Source organism: Propithecus coquereli, unplaced genomic scaffold (genome assembly GCF_000956105.1).
Source record: "Propithecus coquereli isolate 6110/MARCELLA unplaced genomic scaffold, Pcoq_1.0 Scaffold441, whole genome shotgun sequence".
NCBI classification, from domain to species: Eukaryota; Metazoa; Chordata; class Mammalia; order Primates; family Indriidae; genus Propithecus; species Propithecus coquereli.
This window is the reverse complement of record NW_012150186.1, coordinates 2,737,319-2,753,562: the sequence shown is the minus strand read 5'-3', so window position 1 is coordinate 2,753,562 and position 16,244 is coordinate 2,737,319. Positions and strand designations below refer to the sequence as shown.

General features: G+C 41.1%; 1 protein-coding gene across 1 annotated transcript in view; it reads left to right on the top strand.

Annotated features, from left to right (window-relative positions):
• Positions 1–1,405: 1,405 nt before the first annotated feature.
• Positions 1,406–16,244, top strand: part of RALA (v-ral simian leukemia viral oncogene homolog A (ras related)) — a 92,250-nt gene continuing 77,411 nt past the window's right edge. Inside the window, exon 1 of the mRNA XM_012654538.1 lies at positions 1,406–1,730. The gene's annotated coding sequence lies outside the window, so the exon portion shown is untranslated. The remainder of the gene's footprint in view (positions 1,731–16,244) is intronic.

Here is a 16,244-nt window from a genome sequence, read left to right as displayed (position 1 = left end):
TTGGTTTGGCCCGAAAAGGTGGGCCATCTTGAAGCCGGGGCTTACAGGTTATAGGTGGGTTAAAAGATTCTTTGGCCTGTAATTGGTTAAAGACATGAAGCTTTGTCTAGAGGCTTCCAATGTTTCAAAGTAAGGAGCTCTTTATCAGAGATAAGCCACTGGACACAGATTTGTTGTGTAAATTGAGGACCTGCAGGTTTGTCTTGCATACCCTTAGGTCTGTTAATGGGTTACAAAGGATGTCACCAAGAAGGGAGGGGGGCATGATAAGGCATGTCTGACCTCCTTCCTCCTGGCAGGCAATTTAGTTTTAGGGTATTCCTTTGGCCACAAGGGGGTCCATTTAGTCAGCCGGTGGGGGGGGTCAGCCTTAAAATTTTATTTTAGTTCACAACTTTAAGACCTGTAATTACTACTCAGTCTTTTCAACACACATTATTTATCCCTGTGCTGCGTGTCCTTTCTGTTTGGATCCAGATTTACTGTGCCATCCCGATATCTGTGCTGGAAAATGCCTATTTTTATCTTTAAAACTCTAGAGTTAGTAAAGTCATCCATTCTTTCCTCTGTATACCTCGATATACCATACTTTCAATCACAATTATATGCTTTCATGTCTGTCTGCCCACTAGACTGGGCATTTCCTGAGTGGGTCATGCCAGGCACGTAGTTGTTACTCAAATGGGGCGGGGGGGAGAATAAATAAATGTTAAGAGGGAAGAATCTGTGGCCGCTAACGGACTAACGACCTATTTGGAACCTGTGGCGGGATTTAAATAAAGCAACCGATTTAGTGAAACTACTGCTAACAAGCCACCAAATCACGGTGCCATGCGGCGGCAGGATGCTCTCAGCACCACACAGACATCAGACCTGTAGTGTCGCAGTGGGGTCCTAGCTCCCTCAGAAAACACTCGCAGACCATCCGCGGAGGTGAGTTCTCCAGGGGTCAGCAGTTAGATATGAGGCCCATGGCAGCCACCGAGACCCTCCAGCCAGGACAGGCGACTGACCCACCTCCTGGGATTCGACCCTCGACAAGCCACGTCGCCAGCTCCTCTCTGAAAACTCCGGCCATGGAACTGAGCGGCCCCAACCCTAAAACGCCCAGGGAGAAGGAGCTGCCCCCCTAGAAGCAAGATGGCGGCCTCCGCTCGCCCCTCCTTCCCCTGAGAACCCCCTCCTGGTCCCCAAAAGAAAGACAAGGACATCGCGGCGCCGACGCTGAGATCCGGGAACCTCCGCGAGGCCCGCGGCCACTCCCGGGCCCTCGGGAGGTGACTTCACCTCGCGGCGCTCAGAGAGCCGCGGGTGGGGCCGCACGAAAAGCAGCGCAGACCGCCCTCAGCACACGAGGGCGGAGGCCTGCTTGTCCTCGCCCATCAAGCCATTGTTCTCCGACCCGGCCCAAGATCACCCTCCTCTCAGCCCGCGGACAGGAAGTCGTTCCCCCGCCAGCCCCGCCCCTCATCCCAGTGCCCCGGAAGTGATCAGTGGCTGCTGCTGCAGAGCGGCCAGGAGGAGGGTGGAACTCCCCAAAGCGGAGCGCCAGAGTCCTCCTCCTCCTTCTTCTCCAGCCGCCCCGGATCCATCGCCGCCCGTCGGACTCCTCTTTCTGCCGCTCCCGGTGCGGCAACTCCTAGGCAACAAGGGCTGAACACCCTCCGGCTGGAGCCAGCGCAGCCGCGGCTTCCGGAGCCCTTGGGGCGGCGGACCGGCTCGCAGTGCAGGTGAGCGATGCCCGCCCGGCCTCCCGCGGAGGGACTGGGGCCGCCGGGGTGGCGGCGGGGGTGTGTCCCGGCGGCAGTGGGCTGAGGCCCAGGCACAGGGTCGAGTTGCCGAGATTGCACATCCTTAATTCTTCTCCGGGACGAGCTGCTCTGCTGCGGGATGAGCCTGGACTGGAATCCAGGGTGCCGCGTTCGCCGCTGTGCGAGCGAGTGCGCCCCCGATAGCGGGCGGCTGCTTCGAGGTCCCCCGCGCCCGGCAGCCCCTCCGAGTTGGCCTCGTCGGAAGGTCACCTAGCTCCTCTGGCCTGCCTCTCCGAAGTCCTCGCCCGGGCGGTTCCCGCGACCTGGGGGAACCCGCCGTCGCCGCAGTCCCCGTGCCTCACTCCGCCCTTTTCCCCTCCTTCCCTTTCTTTCCACTCTTGCCTGTACTAGAGCAGTTGCTTTTTAAGCATCTCTGCCAGGGTTGTGTGTGTGTGTGTGTGTGTGTGTGTGTGTGTGTGTGCGCGCGCGCGCGCGCCAGTTAAAGGAATGGCTTTTTCAGACTGAAGTCTTTAGCAGCTCCGCACTGAACTGCATAGCTGGCCTTGGGCTCTCGCACAGGTTTAGCCCATATTCGGGCAATCCAGCCTCTAAAACGAGGAAGAGAATGTAGATATTTTGGGGAGGGCGTGTTTCCTCCGTGTTCGTTCCTGAAAAATTTCCAGAAGTGGAAGATGTGATGTGTATGCTTTAGCTTGTGTATATATGTGTAAGTAGGCGAGAGTGGCCGCACACAGGGGTGGCAGTGTTGTTTCAGGGTTTAGGGATTATTAGGGAGTTAAATTGGTCTTTACTTGGAAACCTGAATGTCCAGACTTGTGAGAGCTCATCCAAGTGTCATTGAGGTAGTATGAGAACTTCAGTGCCACGCCCTACGTGTCAAGCTGAAAAGCACCTAATTTACAAATTGTGTTTGGTGTGCATGGGGGCACAACCTTTATAAAACATATGTCATACAGTATAATAAAATGACTCGTATTAAAGTTATACAATATTATTATAAAATATTATCTTAAAATGTTGTTTTTAGACCTTTAATTTCTACAGAGCAGAAACCACGTCTTACTCATCACTGTTTCCATGCAGTGTGCCTAGAACATAGAAGTTAGTCACACACATTTCTTCACTGAATAAATGAATGTGTAAGTGATCTCACTGTCATCCTCTAGGAGCCACTTATTTTGTTGGACTAGAGTGTTTGTTTTTGTTTCAGGTTCTTGGCACATACAGACTTTGCTTTGTCTTTACATTCTTTAGCAGAGTCAAAGAACAAGAAGAATTCTTTGCCTTCCAAAACACTATCCTCCTCTGAAAGATTAAAATTATGTCTGGGGGTTTGTGATCAGGCATTATAATAACTTGCATTTCAGTGTTAAATGTGTACTACTTGAGCAAATTCAGGATTAGCAGGAAAAGATTTCCTGATGAAAGGCAGTAAGTTTATTTGGGGGGTTGATAACCATACCGTATCCTAATCAAAAAGAGGGATTTAGGAGTTACCACTGTTTGGAAAATGTGGTGCATCCCAGAATTGCTTATAGTGGCTCATTCTTGTGGATACATGAAATCCTCTGACATCATGATATGACCTTGGCATGATTTACCAATAGCCATTTTCACATTTCTTTTCTAAAATCGAGATGCTGTTCTCTAGTGCTGCAGTCCACAGCCCTCAGGCCAAGGACCAGTATGGTCCTGGTCGGAGGCCTGTTAGAAACCAGGCTGCACAGCAGGAGGTAAGCGCCACGCCAGCCAGCAAAGCTTAATCTGTATTTACAGCTGGTGCCCATCTCTCCCATCACCGCATAAGCTCTGCCTCCTGTCAGATCAGCTGTGGCCTTAGATTCTCATAGGAGTGCAAACCCTACTGTAAACTGCGCATGTGAGGGATCTGTATTGCCCACTCCTTATGAGAATCTAATGCCTGATGATCTGAGGTGGAGCTGAGGCGGTGATGCTAGTGCTGGGGAGCTGCTGCAAACACAGATTATCATTAGCAGAGAGGGTTGACTGCACAATAAATGTAGTACAAAGAGGCAAATTATAGGATAGAATCTTGTCTACCGTTTGTGGGGGAAGATTTTTGCCTATAGATGGTTGGATTATTTTCACTTCAGAGAGGTTCAAATAAGAAAAAAGTGCTGATATCCTCTTTCCTCTCAAAGTAGCTGGTGGTAGTCCTGCACTGGTTTTCCAAGCTCAGCTTCAGCAGAACATAAATAAATGTACAGTATCAATTCTATGTATAGGCGTATCAGTGTAATATGCACTTATATACTTAGTAGATGAGTGGCAAAGACAATCACTTTGCAAATACTAGAATAAGAGGCTGTGAATGTTAATGAGGAAAAAGATATGATTGTGCAGACGTGAGACAGTTTATGATTTTCATTGTTTTACAAAGTGTTTTAATTCTTAGACACTAAGGAGAGGGAAGCCTGCAATTTCTTATCTCAGTGACATTACCACTATACAGAGGTTACATTTCCCTTCTTTAAGTCAGCAACCCTCTTGGTAATAACGGTTCTCATGTATTGATTGCCTGCCAAGCACTGTGATAAGAGCTTTACTTACATTGTTTCTAATCTCCACAATACCTCTGCAAGATAGGTAGTTTTCCCATACTTTATTAAGACTAAATGAAGTTATTTGCCATAGATTAGGCACCTAGGTAGTGTGTAGTAGAAGCCTGGATTTGAAAGTAATGATTTTTGAGAGCGTTGAGTATTGACAGTTAATCCTTAAAGGCTGAGGAAAAGGCGATTCTGATTGAGCCGATTTTGATTGAACTGATTCTGATTGAGCTGTGAGCTAGAGCTTCAGGAAAGGCTTCAGCGCTCTTGGCCATCAAGTGTGGCCTGGGGTTTCCAGTGACCCTGGCCAGATGGCCTGAAGCAGCAACCATTCTTCTTCTTATGTGCAGCGTGCCCAAGTATAGTGTTACCACTTTCTGTGTGTGCCATGATGGAAAAATGGTTGGGCATTGTTTCGACAGGTGTTCCATTAGCATATTAGGAACTCAGTTCTGGTGTTCAATTGGTGCATTTTATTTCTGAAGTACCTAAACCATACCTATTTGATAGGAGTACTATCAGCCTATTCATAGCGACCTTTCCTTGAAATCATGTTGTTTTTTAGTTCTTCTTTCGCTAATGGAAATGGGGAAGAGGTTATAAAGGACAGTAGGAAGAATGGTAAAAGCAGCAGAAATGTGCTGGGTCTGTTTTTATCATTCAAGACTGTATGTCATTTTCTCTTTGGGTAGTATGGAGGCTTAAAGGTGGCAGAACTCTTGTAAGGGTCTAATTGCCTTCAGTGCTAGTAGAATTCTCTTTGCTCTTTCCAAGCCTGTGCACTTTTTTAAAACTTATAAATAGGCTTAATTCGAAAGATATAGTCATCTCTTAGTTTTAAAAAAAGGCTATATTCCAATATTCTGTAGCATATATATATATATATGATATAGCTGAAAGTTAAAAAAAAGAAAAAAGCTCATTCTCTGGCCCCCATAAGTAACAGTGATTCTTTGTTTTTCTTTAGCTCTCAGACACCTTTTTTACTACCTTTAAGTATGTGGTTACCATGTAGACAAAAGGAAGGTGAAGATCTGAAGTTTTAAAAGACATGGGAGTAAATTTTAGAAGAGAATTTGCATCTTTGATTTAATTATACATGAAGGTGAAGACTTCTTTCCTCAAAGTCAAGAGGGTAGTCTGTACAAGCCAAAAAAGGCGAGCTTCCATGAAATATTACAGTAATATTCTTGAAGGCTTCTAATACTAGAGTTTTGTATTAGGTTCAATAGACATAACACTTGATACGCATAATCTCCTTAAAGTCTGGGATCCAATTTCATTGCTGAATTGACTTTTGAAACTAAATATCAGGGTTTGACAATGTTATTTTGGACAATAAAACAATGAGATTGTGAAATGACTTCTACTCCCAGGTGCATTGTAAAGGTACAACAAAGATCCTTAGTTACCACGAAGATTCCCAGTTTCCACAAAGATTATAATTGTGTTCATCTAAGCCACAGGATCTCTGTTTTCTTATGCAGTTGAGTAGATGGTATAGTAATCCATTAAAAGTAGAGGTTGCCACACTGAGTGATTGCAAATACTTTAATTCAGCTGCCCCGTGTAGATCTATTCTGGATTACTGCAGCAGCCTTCTTGCCTGTGGTTGGACCCCTTCTCATCTTTTTCCCACCCTTAGAACAGTTGCAATACTCTCCTGCTTAAAATCCTCTTGTGGCTCCTCTTTGTCCATTAATAAAATTCAAACTCCTTTTATCCTTAATGTCATATATAAAACCTTCAAGATGTACTCCTTACCTAACTCTAGCCTCATCTCTCTTTTTCCATGATATTCAGTTCTAGCAATATAGACCTTCTGGAATGCTAATGTTTACTTAATCTGTTTCCTCTTCTGGAATTCTAGCTGTTCCTCTAATGTACACCTACTGGTCCTTCAGAACTCAAAAATTAGGTTCTCCTCACTTAAGTTCTTTGTCTGGACTCCATCCTTCAAAAAAACAAAATCTTCAAGACTCTGTTAGTTGCTTCTCTTATGTGCTGTCATAACATCTGTTCCAGTACTTACTGCACTATGGAGAGTGTGCTTTCATTAGCCTATTCTAAATTTTCTTGACCACAGTCCACAGTAACCTAACAACTATATAAACACATTCATTCTCTCTCTCTCTCTTTCTCTTTTTAAAAGGCTTTTATAGGCCTTTATCAGAAGTTCCCAAACTTTCTCAATTCATGACACCCTTATTATATCAGTAATTTTTCCACAGTGTCCCTAGGTGAAAGGAAACACTTCAACAGTTTAATTTATTAAATAGGTCCAAACAGCTTAATAAGTATTTATCTCCTAACAACTCAGCAGCTATTTGAAAAGATAATATACATAAACTAAATAACTTTCATTCCTAACAGCATAGTACTGTATTATATGTACCATGGTTTTTTTACCTAATGTCCTACTTGGACATTAAAGTAATTTCCAGTATTTTGCAATTACAAATGATGCTACAGTGAAAAACTTTGTGTACATGTATTTTTATATTGTTGGAGGTGTATCTTCAGGATAAATGCATGTATAGATTTGTTAAGATAGTGCCAAATTCCTGTCCCTATGGAGTTGTACTATTTTGCATTCCCACCAGCAGTGTACGAGAGTAGAGTGCTTGTTTCCCCGCAGCCTCACCAGCAGAGTGTTTTATTAGCTTTTGAATTTCTGCCAATCTAATGGGTAAGAAATGGTATCTCAGCATAGTTTTCATTTGTGTTTCTCTTATTACAAGTGAATTCAATGTGTTTTCATATGTTTAAGGGCCATTTTAGCATTTCTTTTTATTGTTTATATTATTTGCCCACTTTCTATGTGATTTTTGGTCTTTTTTTCCCCTCAGCTTTTAAAAGATCTTTGTATTTAAGAATATTAGCTGTTTAATATATGTTGCAAATATTTTTGCCCAGCCATCTTTTTGGCATTGCTTGTGGAGTTTTTTGCCATGCAAGAGTTTGTTTTCGCGTAGACAAATATATTAAATATATTGTATCTGGAGTTTTAGTTGTATTTAGAAAGCCTTTCCTTATCCAGGTTATAGAGGAATTTATACATGCTTTCTTCTACTACTCCCATAATTTTATTTTTCACATTTATTTCCATTTTGATTATATTTCTGTATTTGGTGTGAGGAATGGATCTAATTTTATCTTTTTCCAAGTGACTATCCAGTTGTCTCAATACATTTATTTAAAGAAAAAAAACTTTGCCCTTTTGTCATATACTACATTTCTGTATGTAGTTAGGTATATTTTATTCTGTTGGATTGTCTGACCATTCATGCACCAGTACCACACCATTTTAATCATAGAGGCTTTGTAGTATGTTTCAATATCTGGTAGGGCTAATCCGACATTATAGCTCTTCCTCTTCAGTGTTTTCCTTGCTCTTCTTGCATATTTTATTTTTCCATATGAACTTAACATCAGTTTGTCTAACTTTGTTAAAAATGTCATTGCTATTTTTATTGGGATCACATTAAACTTATGATTTAACTTACAGAGAACGGATATCTTGATGATATTGAGACATCTTAACCTAAAACAAACAATGTCTTTTCATTTTCTTAAGTCTGCTTTTGTGTCTTTGAGGAATGGGTTATAGTTTTCGTCACATAGCTTTTGAGCATTTCCTGTTAAGCTTATTCCTAGGTATTTTATCTTGTTGCCATTATAAATATTTTTTTTTCAATTATTTTTCTTTCAATGTCTTATAACTGGTTATTATTCATGTATATGAATATTGTTGATTTCTGTATGTTTTCCTGCTACCTTGCCAAATTCTTAAGTTACTTTTATCATTGCTTTTCTTACTTTCCAGATATACTATCATGTCATCTGTAAATAGAGGGTTTTTCCCCCTTCTTTTCCAATGTTTATGCCTTTAACTATTTATCTTATTGAATTGCATTGACTGATATCTCTAGAACAATGTTAAATAGCAATGTAATAGTGTCTTTAATAGAGATACTGATTGCTCTATTGTATTATCTTCACTGTAGATATACAAATGAATGCATTTGTACCTAAACATTAATTTAGCTATGTATTAATATATGCCTTTTAAGAGTTGAATGTAGTCCTTCACTGTTTAAGAGATACTTAATGGAGACAGATGTGATGAGAGGCAGGAAAGGTTGACTTTCTTAGTGGGTGGTAGCAGAATATACTGATGAGCAAGGTAAGGACTATTCTGTGGTTTCCTAGTTCATATAACCAGTCCTGAGTTTTCTTCCTGCTTCTCTGCACAGTTCTTCTGGATTTTATTGTGGTCTTCACCCAGCCAGTCATGGATGCCACAGAGAGACCTCCTTTTCCCTTCTAGGCTAACGCTGTCAAAAGTCTATGAAAATCTGGGGGTTCCCTTCTTGGTTTTCACAGTCTTAAGTGGTTTCTATGCTTTGCAGATAAATAAGGCTCACTTTGTATTGATATGTGCTGTCTTGGGTCCTTGGGTCTCTAGGTTATATGTATGGCAAGGCAGATTTGTGATTAGATAAGTTTATCCATAGGGGGCGCCTAGAGTACATAGATGTGTGGTGGTTCTATACAAGTTTGTAGGGCCTAGGAGATCTGGCTTTGAGGCACTTCTTTCTCCGGATTTTATTTATGTGCACTCAGTCCTCTGGCTGGAATGATGTATTGGTGTGAAATCAGGTGTTGGCCTGGCATCCTGCACACATTCCATCCACATGGCCATGATGAACACACATCAGTGCTCAGTCTCCCAGAGTTCTGGAGAGTGTTTTCATTTCACTGTCATCTAATTCATCCAGAAATTCAAGTAGCATATTTTCTGTAGATGCTTATAATTTCAAGGTTATCTGTGTTCACGTGTGAACTCTCAGTCCCATATCCTATTGTCTATCTCTGTCATGCTAATGTTTCCTCTCCCAGGAATGCTGGGTGATGGGTTATTTATTAATTTCTTGTCCCATATGCAAAGTAGCTTCTCCCTAGAACTTCCTACAACTCTCAGTCCATGTCCTGTTGTCCATCTTTGCTGTCCCTGCAGTGCTGGTAGGTGGTGAATGAGGAGCTCTCATTCACCAGGTGAGCACTCTTGGTCCATGCCCACTGTCCATCCCCATGTTTTCTGTGACCTATGTAGCCTTTTTGTCTCTGGGTCTTATTGGCTCACTAGCACAAAATTCAGACTTGGAAGGACAGCGTTTGGGAATTTTCTGCTGTAAAGATCCTCAGATCTTCAGCTACCTTGACGGCATGCTTGGGCAAGAGGGTGATCTTTTCTGTTCTCTCTTTTTTTGTCCTACTCCCTCTCCCCTCACCTTTTTAGTCTGAGGGAAATCTGTCTCCCCTCATCTTTTTGCCGAAGACATTTATTCTGTGACAGAAAATCCTCATCCCCTGAGGTCTTAGGTTTCTGGGACACCAGCCCAGAACCCACCAGCCCAGCCTAGTCACTTAATGCTTGGATAATTGGTAACTTTCCCTCTACCCTATTAATCTCCAAGGTCTCCCTATTTCCTGTGTCTAAACACTACAACTAATTCTGTATGCCTATTACTTCATTTATTCCTATTTGCTGCTGCTTGTTTTCAGTAGCTTTCTTAGTCCCTAAGAGTAAAACAAAACTGGATCATTTGCTCTGCTTATCTCTTCTTTTGCTTTGGTTCAGCTCATTTTTTTTTTTTTTTTTTTTTTTTGAGACAGAGTCTCACTGTGTTGCCCGGGCTAGAGTGAGTGCCATGGCGTCAGCCTAGCTCACAGCAACCTCACATTCCTGGGCTCAAGCGATCCTCCTGCCTCAGCCTCCCGAGTAGCTGGGACTACAGGCACACACCACCATGCCCTGCTAATTTTTTCTATATATTTTTAGTTGTCCGGCTAATTTCTTTCTGTTTTTAGTAGAGACAGGGTCTCGCTCTTGCTCAGGCTGGTTTCGAACTCCTGAGCTCAAACAATCCGCCTGCCTCAGCCTCCCAGAGTGCTAGGATTACAGGCGTGAGCCACCGCGCCTGGCCTGGTTCAGTTCATTTCTTTGTTTTGTTTTGTTAAAGTTTATATTTATCAGATTACAACTGTTTGATTTTTTTTGTACATTCATTGGTCATTTATATTTCTTAGTCTATGAATTGTCTTTTTATATCCCTTGCTTGCTTATTTATTTATTTATTTATCGCAGTGGGGACCTGAATCTTGTTTATAATAACAGGTTCATTGAGATAATTCATGTACCGTAAAATTCACCCTTTAAAAAAAGTGTGCAATTTAGTGGTTTTTAACATAGTCATAGAGTTGTGCAACCGTCAACACTATGTAATTCTGGAATATTTTCATTACCCCACAAAAGAAAGCCATGCTTAGTATCCATCACTCCTGATTTTTTTCCACAGCCCATGGCTGCTTCTTCAGCCTCTGGCTACTACTAGTCTACTTCCTGTCTCTACAGATTTGCCTAGGGACATTTTTGGATTCCGTAAATGGAATCATAATGATATGTGGTCTTTTGTGTCTGGCAGCTTTCATTTAACATAATGTTTTCCAAGTCCCTCCGTGTTGTAGCATGTAGCAATACTTCATTTGCTTTTATGTCTGAATAGTGTTCTGTTGTATGGATATGCCACATTTTGTTTATCCATTCACCAGTGAAAAGACTTGTGGGTGTTGTCATTTTTTTTTTTTTTTTTTTGAGACAGAGTCTCACTGTGTTGCCCGGGCTAGAGTGAGTGCCATGGCGTCAGCCTAGCTCACAGCAACCTCACATTCCTGGGCTCAAGCGATCCTCCTGCCTCAGCCTCCCGAGTAGCTGGGACTACAGGCATGCGCCACCATGCCCGGCTAGTTTTTTCTATATATTTTTAGTTGTCCGATTAATTTCTTTCTATTCTTAGTAGAGACGGGGTCTCGCTCTTGCTCAGGCTGGTTTCAAACTCCTGAGCTCAAACAATCCGCCCGCCTCACCCTCCCGGAGAGCTAGGATTACAGGCGTGAGCCACCGGGCCTGGCCGGGGTGTTGTCACTTTTGAGCTTATGTTGAATAACGCTGCCATGAACACTGATGTACATGTTTTTGCACAGACACATGTTTTCATTACCCTTGGATAAATATACCTAGGAGTGGAATTGCTGGATCATATGATAACTCTACGCTTAACATTTTGAGGACCTGCCAGACTGTTTTCCAAAGCAGCTGCACAATTTTACATTCCTAGTAGCAGTGTTGTGAGGGTTCCCAGGTTTTTCACATCTTCACCAACACTTGTTACTGCCCATCTTTTTGATTATAGCCATTCTAGTGAGTATGATTTCTGTCTTTGTCCAAGCTCTTCTCTGTGTGTACAAAGTAATCTACATCTTCACATATCATGTCTTTTTCTTCTTAGATATCTTAGTTTGAGGTACAGTGCTAAGAATGCTTTCTTTATTTTAAAAACTGTAGATGGGACTTTTTGAGTTTCCAGGTGAACTTCCTCATTAATAAGATTTCTGTTTTACAATAGTGTTTGATGAGTTTCAAGCTGTTAAAACTTTAAATTGTTAAAAGCACACTGTTACAAGTGTGGCATAGCAAGTAGTAAGACAAAATGTCTGAGTTAGAGTTATGCAGTTTATAACGAATTATTTATAATGAACATTGACAACGTCTGTAAGTGAATTGTTAGTGCAGTGTTGACTACAAAATTGAGGCACCCCAATTATAGTGAAAGTAACCAAAAATGATGCTAGGTTTAATCCTATGTTTCTGTTCCCTATTAACAGGAAGATACAAAGTGTGACTACATTTTTTCAAAATGGAAATTTTGTGCTTTTGTATACATGATCTCGTTTGATCTTTGTATCAGCCAAGAGATATAGATGGGATGGATGTTCTTCCGTATGGGAAAATTTATTGCCCTTCATTCAACAATGTTTTTTTGGACAGACCTATAAACTTAAAGATTTCAGCACCAACTGATAACTATGTTGCTTTGACTTAAATGATATTTCAAAAAGTATTTGTTGGCCAGGCATGGTGGCTCACACCTGTAATCCTAGCACTCTGGGAGGCCGAGGTGGTTGGGTCGTTTGAGCTAAGGAGTTCAAGACCAGCCTGTGCAAGAGCAAGACCTCGTCTCTACTAAAAATAGAAAGAAATTAGCCGGACAACTAAAAATATATAGAAAAAAATTAGCCGGCCATGGTGGCACGTGCCTGTAGTCCCAGCTACCCAGGAGGCTGAGGCAAAAGGATTGCTTGAGTCCAGGAGTTTGAGGTTGCTGTGAGCTAGGCTGATGCCATGGCACTCTAGTCCGGACAACAGAGTGAGACTCTGTCTCAAAAAAAAAAAAAAAAAAGTATTTGTTAAAAATATCATTTTCATAAAGCTTTAACAAGTTTAGTCTCTGCATAACTATTTTATACTTTTAGTTCCCATTTGTTCCTTCTCCTAGTTTCTTTTTTTTTTCTGTCCACACTTGTCTTTGTGTGGACATAATGGTTTAATTTCTTATGGATATATTCCTAGGAGTGTGATTGTTGGGTTGTATGATACAGTTGTGTTTAACTTTTTAAAAAACGACCAAACTGTTTTCCAAAGTGGCCGCACATTATTTTGCATCCCCACCAGCAATGTTTGTGGGCTCGTGTTTCTCTGCACCTTTACCAACAGTTAATGAGTCCTCACTTAACATCGTGGATAGGTGCTTAGAAAGTGTGACTTTAAAGCGAAACCAATTTTACCGTAGCTTAATTGATACAAACGACTTAGATATGCCAGTGAACCTAATGTGTACATCTTTGGGATATGGGAGGAAACTGGAGGACCCAGAGAAAACCCATGTGGATATGGGGGAACGTGCAAACCACACAGATGGTGCTCCCTGCCAGGAATCATTTTTTTTTTCCTTATCAATGTTAAAACAAAACTGATATTTGTTATTTGAAGACCTGCTGTAGTCTTTTTGTTGTTTTGTATTATACCATTCTAGTGGGTATGAAATGGTATCTCATTGTGGTTTTAATTTGCATTACCCTAATGACTAATGTTCAATCAGCATATTTTCTTGTGTTTATTAGCCATTCATATATCTTTGATAACATGTCTAATCAAATCTTTTTCTCATTTCTTTTTAAATTTGGTTATTTGTCTTCTCGATATAGAGTTGAAGAGTTCTTTGTGTATCTGGATACAAATATTTCATCAGATATATGTGATTGGTAAATATTTTCTCCCAGAGAGTGTTGGGGTTTTTTTGTAATGATGTTAACCATGAGCTTTGCTTAATCCTTTCTAATTTGCTATAGGGCTTTTTTGGAGGGTTGGAATAAAAAGCTAAACCTTTTGTTCTTAATTATTCCACATGTCCAGTATTGAAACAGAGTCAGTGATTAAAAACTAGAATAGTCACCTTTGTCTTCATTCTACAAGTAAGCAGTGAGACACTCTTCCCCGTTGAACCCTGAGAGGCAAATAATCAGACTATGGGTATCAGGACTCTCTCAGTTGTAAGAGCCAGAAATCCAGTTCAGCAAACCAGATACTTGAGATTTTTCTCTCCCTTCCTCTGCTTCCTTTTTCATTTTACCGGCAGACTCTCTTCATGTGGTCAGGAAGATGGATGCCTTCATCTCCAGATTCAGTTCTTCTCAGCTCAGCAGGAAGGAATGGAGTACTCTGTCTAGCCTGGGTCTCTTACCTTGCTTCTGAGCTCAGGAGGGAGAGCATCGTGATTTAGTCCTGTTGTAGTGGAGTGAGGAGAGGGTGGTTCCCTGTAGAGGAAGGGGTGCTGGCCAGACAGTTCATATATCTGCTTTTTTAGCAATGTTATATCATTTTGCCTACTTTTATGAGATTAAATCAAAAGTAATATATATTTTTGCTTAATATTTGGAGTATTTGAAAAAATGTTTGTTATCTAATTTTAACTATAAATCAGGCTTTACTAATAGCACTCATTTCTTATCTAAACAAACACATGTGATACTTGTGTACCTCCCAAGGAGGTGAGAGGACCTACATTAACAAGGATAACGACTTGGTAATAGTGGCTGGACCCTTCCCCCTTCTCATGGACATTGTTTTATGTATTAATAGTTTTCTTTAGCTCTCCGAGTGGGGGTTATATCCAACTGTCTTGGAGTGTCTACATTCCTACAGATTGCTGAAATCAATTTTTTATAATTGGTTTGCTTCCCCTCCGCATTCATATATTTGGATTCTTAAGCTCTGTCAGTGTCCATATGTTATATGATTCATTTTTGAAGTGATTTTTTTGAAAAGTAAGGATAGTTTCCAGTTCCTTTTTATGATATTGGGTGTATGGTGATGGTGCTCTTAATGTAGTTGTTGTATTTTCCTGCTCATAAATGGAAATAATTTTTATCACTTGAAGTTCTTCTTATCTAAACCCTTGTAAGTGGTATTTGTTCGTGTAGTTGTACAGATAACTGTGGATACTGTGTGGATCTTGCATTTCTTCCATATAGTACTCTTCAGGATTTATTTTCAGTGTGAAAATTGAATGCAAAAATGAAAACTTTTGGTTTTCGATTATCTGTATAAAATATGTCATCTGTCAGATTTGGAACAGACCTTAAAATGGTATCTAGTATATTCTTCCGCCTAAAGGTCACCTCTACCCATTTTAGTTCTTGGTTGGGATAGACCTCTGTAACAAAAGACAAACAAGTTTCACAGTAGACAAACCCGTACATTTTATTAACATGCACAGCACAGCATGTGAGAGAAATCTCACTGAAAAGTAACTCAGAGCAGTGGCTTAGAACTCTGGCTTATATACCATCAGTTTGTGGATAAATGACAGGACAAAGGGAAGGGTTTTAGTCTTCCAAGTGCCAGAAACTGTGGGAAGATAAAATATACAGAGGAAACCAGAGAAGATTTGTTTGCAGATTGCTCTGGGCTGATAAGCATCTAGAGTTGTCTCCAGTAAAGGAGAATTTATAGCCTGTCTTTAGGCAGATAACGGGGAGGATAGAGCTTTTCTGGTTTGCAACCTCTCAGTTGCCTTCAGCTCAAAATAATTTTCTATGTCAGAGTGTCATATTTTGGGGGTGACATTCTGATTTCCTTCACACCCTTTACAAAAATCCCCTAAAAACTATCTAGCCACTAGCTATTAAATCCTTTTAGTGATATAGTGGAAATCTGCTTCATGTTGGATTTTTAAATTTAAAAATCTGTTCTTGTTTTGAACTGAAGTCTATTGGCTTGTGACTTTTCTTTGTTCTTTGTTTTGCTATTTAGAGCAGCACTTAGTATACATGTATTTTTGAGCATTTGTTAAACAGTGCACCTGTTGACAGAATTGACAGTAGTCATTTTGCATAAACCTTTCTTCAAATGATTGAAGCTGGCAGTCAGAAAAGTCCCCTGCTGGCTTCCCAAGTGGTCTGCTTATTTCTTTAAGTTAGTTTCTAACCATCCTGATCACAAGCTTCTAAAAATAATTCAGTAATGTTCACTTACTTGGAGCTCAAATTTTACAGCTTAAATGTGAAATACCCTTGAAGAAGGAATAGAAAATTTTTAAGATCTGTAGATTTCTTTCTGTGGCCTGCCCCTGACCTAAGCGATTTCAAATTCATTATTTCCTTTTAATCATCCAGACACAACCCCGTGAAATAGAAAATGAGGAAATTAAGATCGTACCATTAAGATTAGGAAGTAAGCCTGGGTGTGGTGGCTCTCGCCTGTCATCCTAGCACTCTGGGAGGCCAAGACTGGTGGATCATTTGAGCTGAGGAGTTCGAGACCAGCCTGAGCAAGAGCGAGACCCCGTCTCTACCAAAAATAGAAAGAAATTAATCGGACAGCTAAAAATATATAGAAAAAATTAGCCAGGCGCATGCCTGTAATTCTAGCTACTCGGGAGGCTGAGGCAGAAGGATTGCTTGAGCCCAGGAGTTTGAGGTTGCTGTGAGCTAGGCTGAC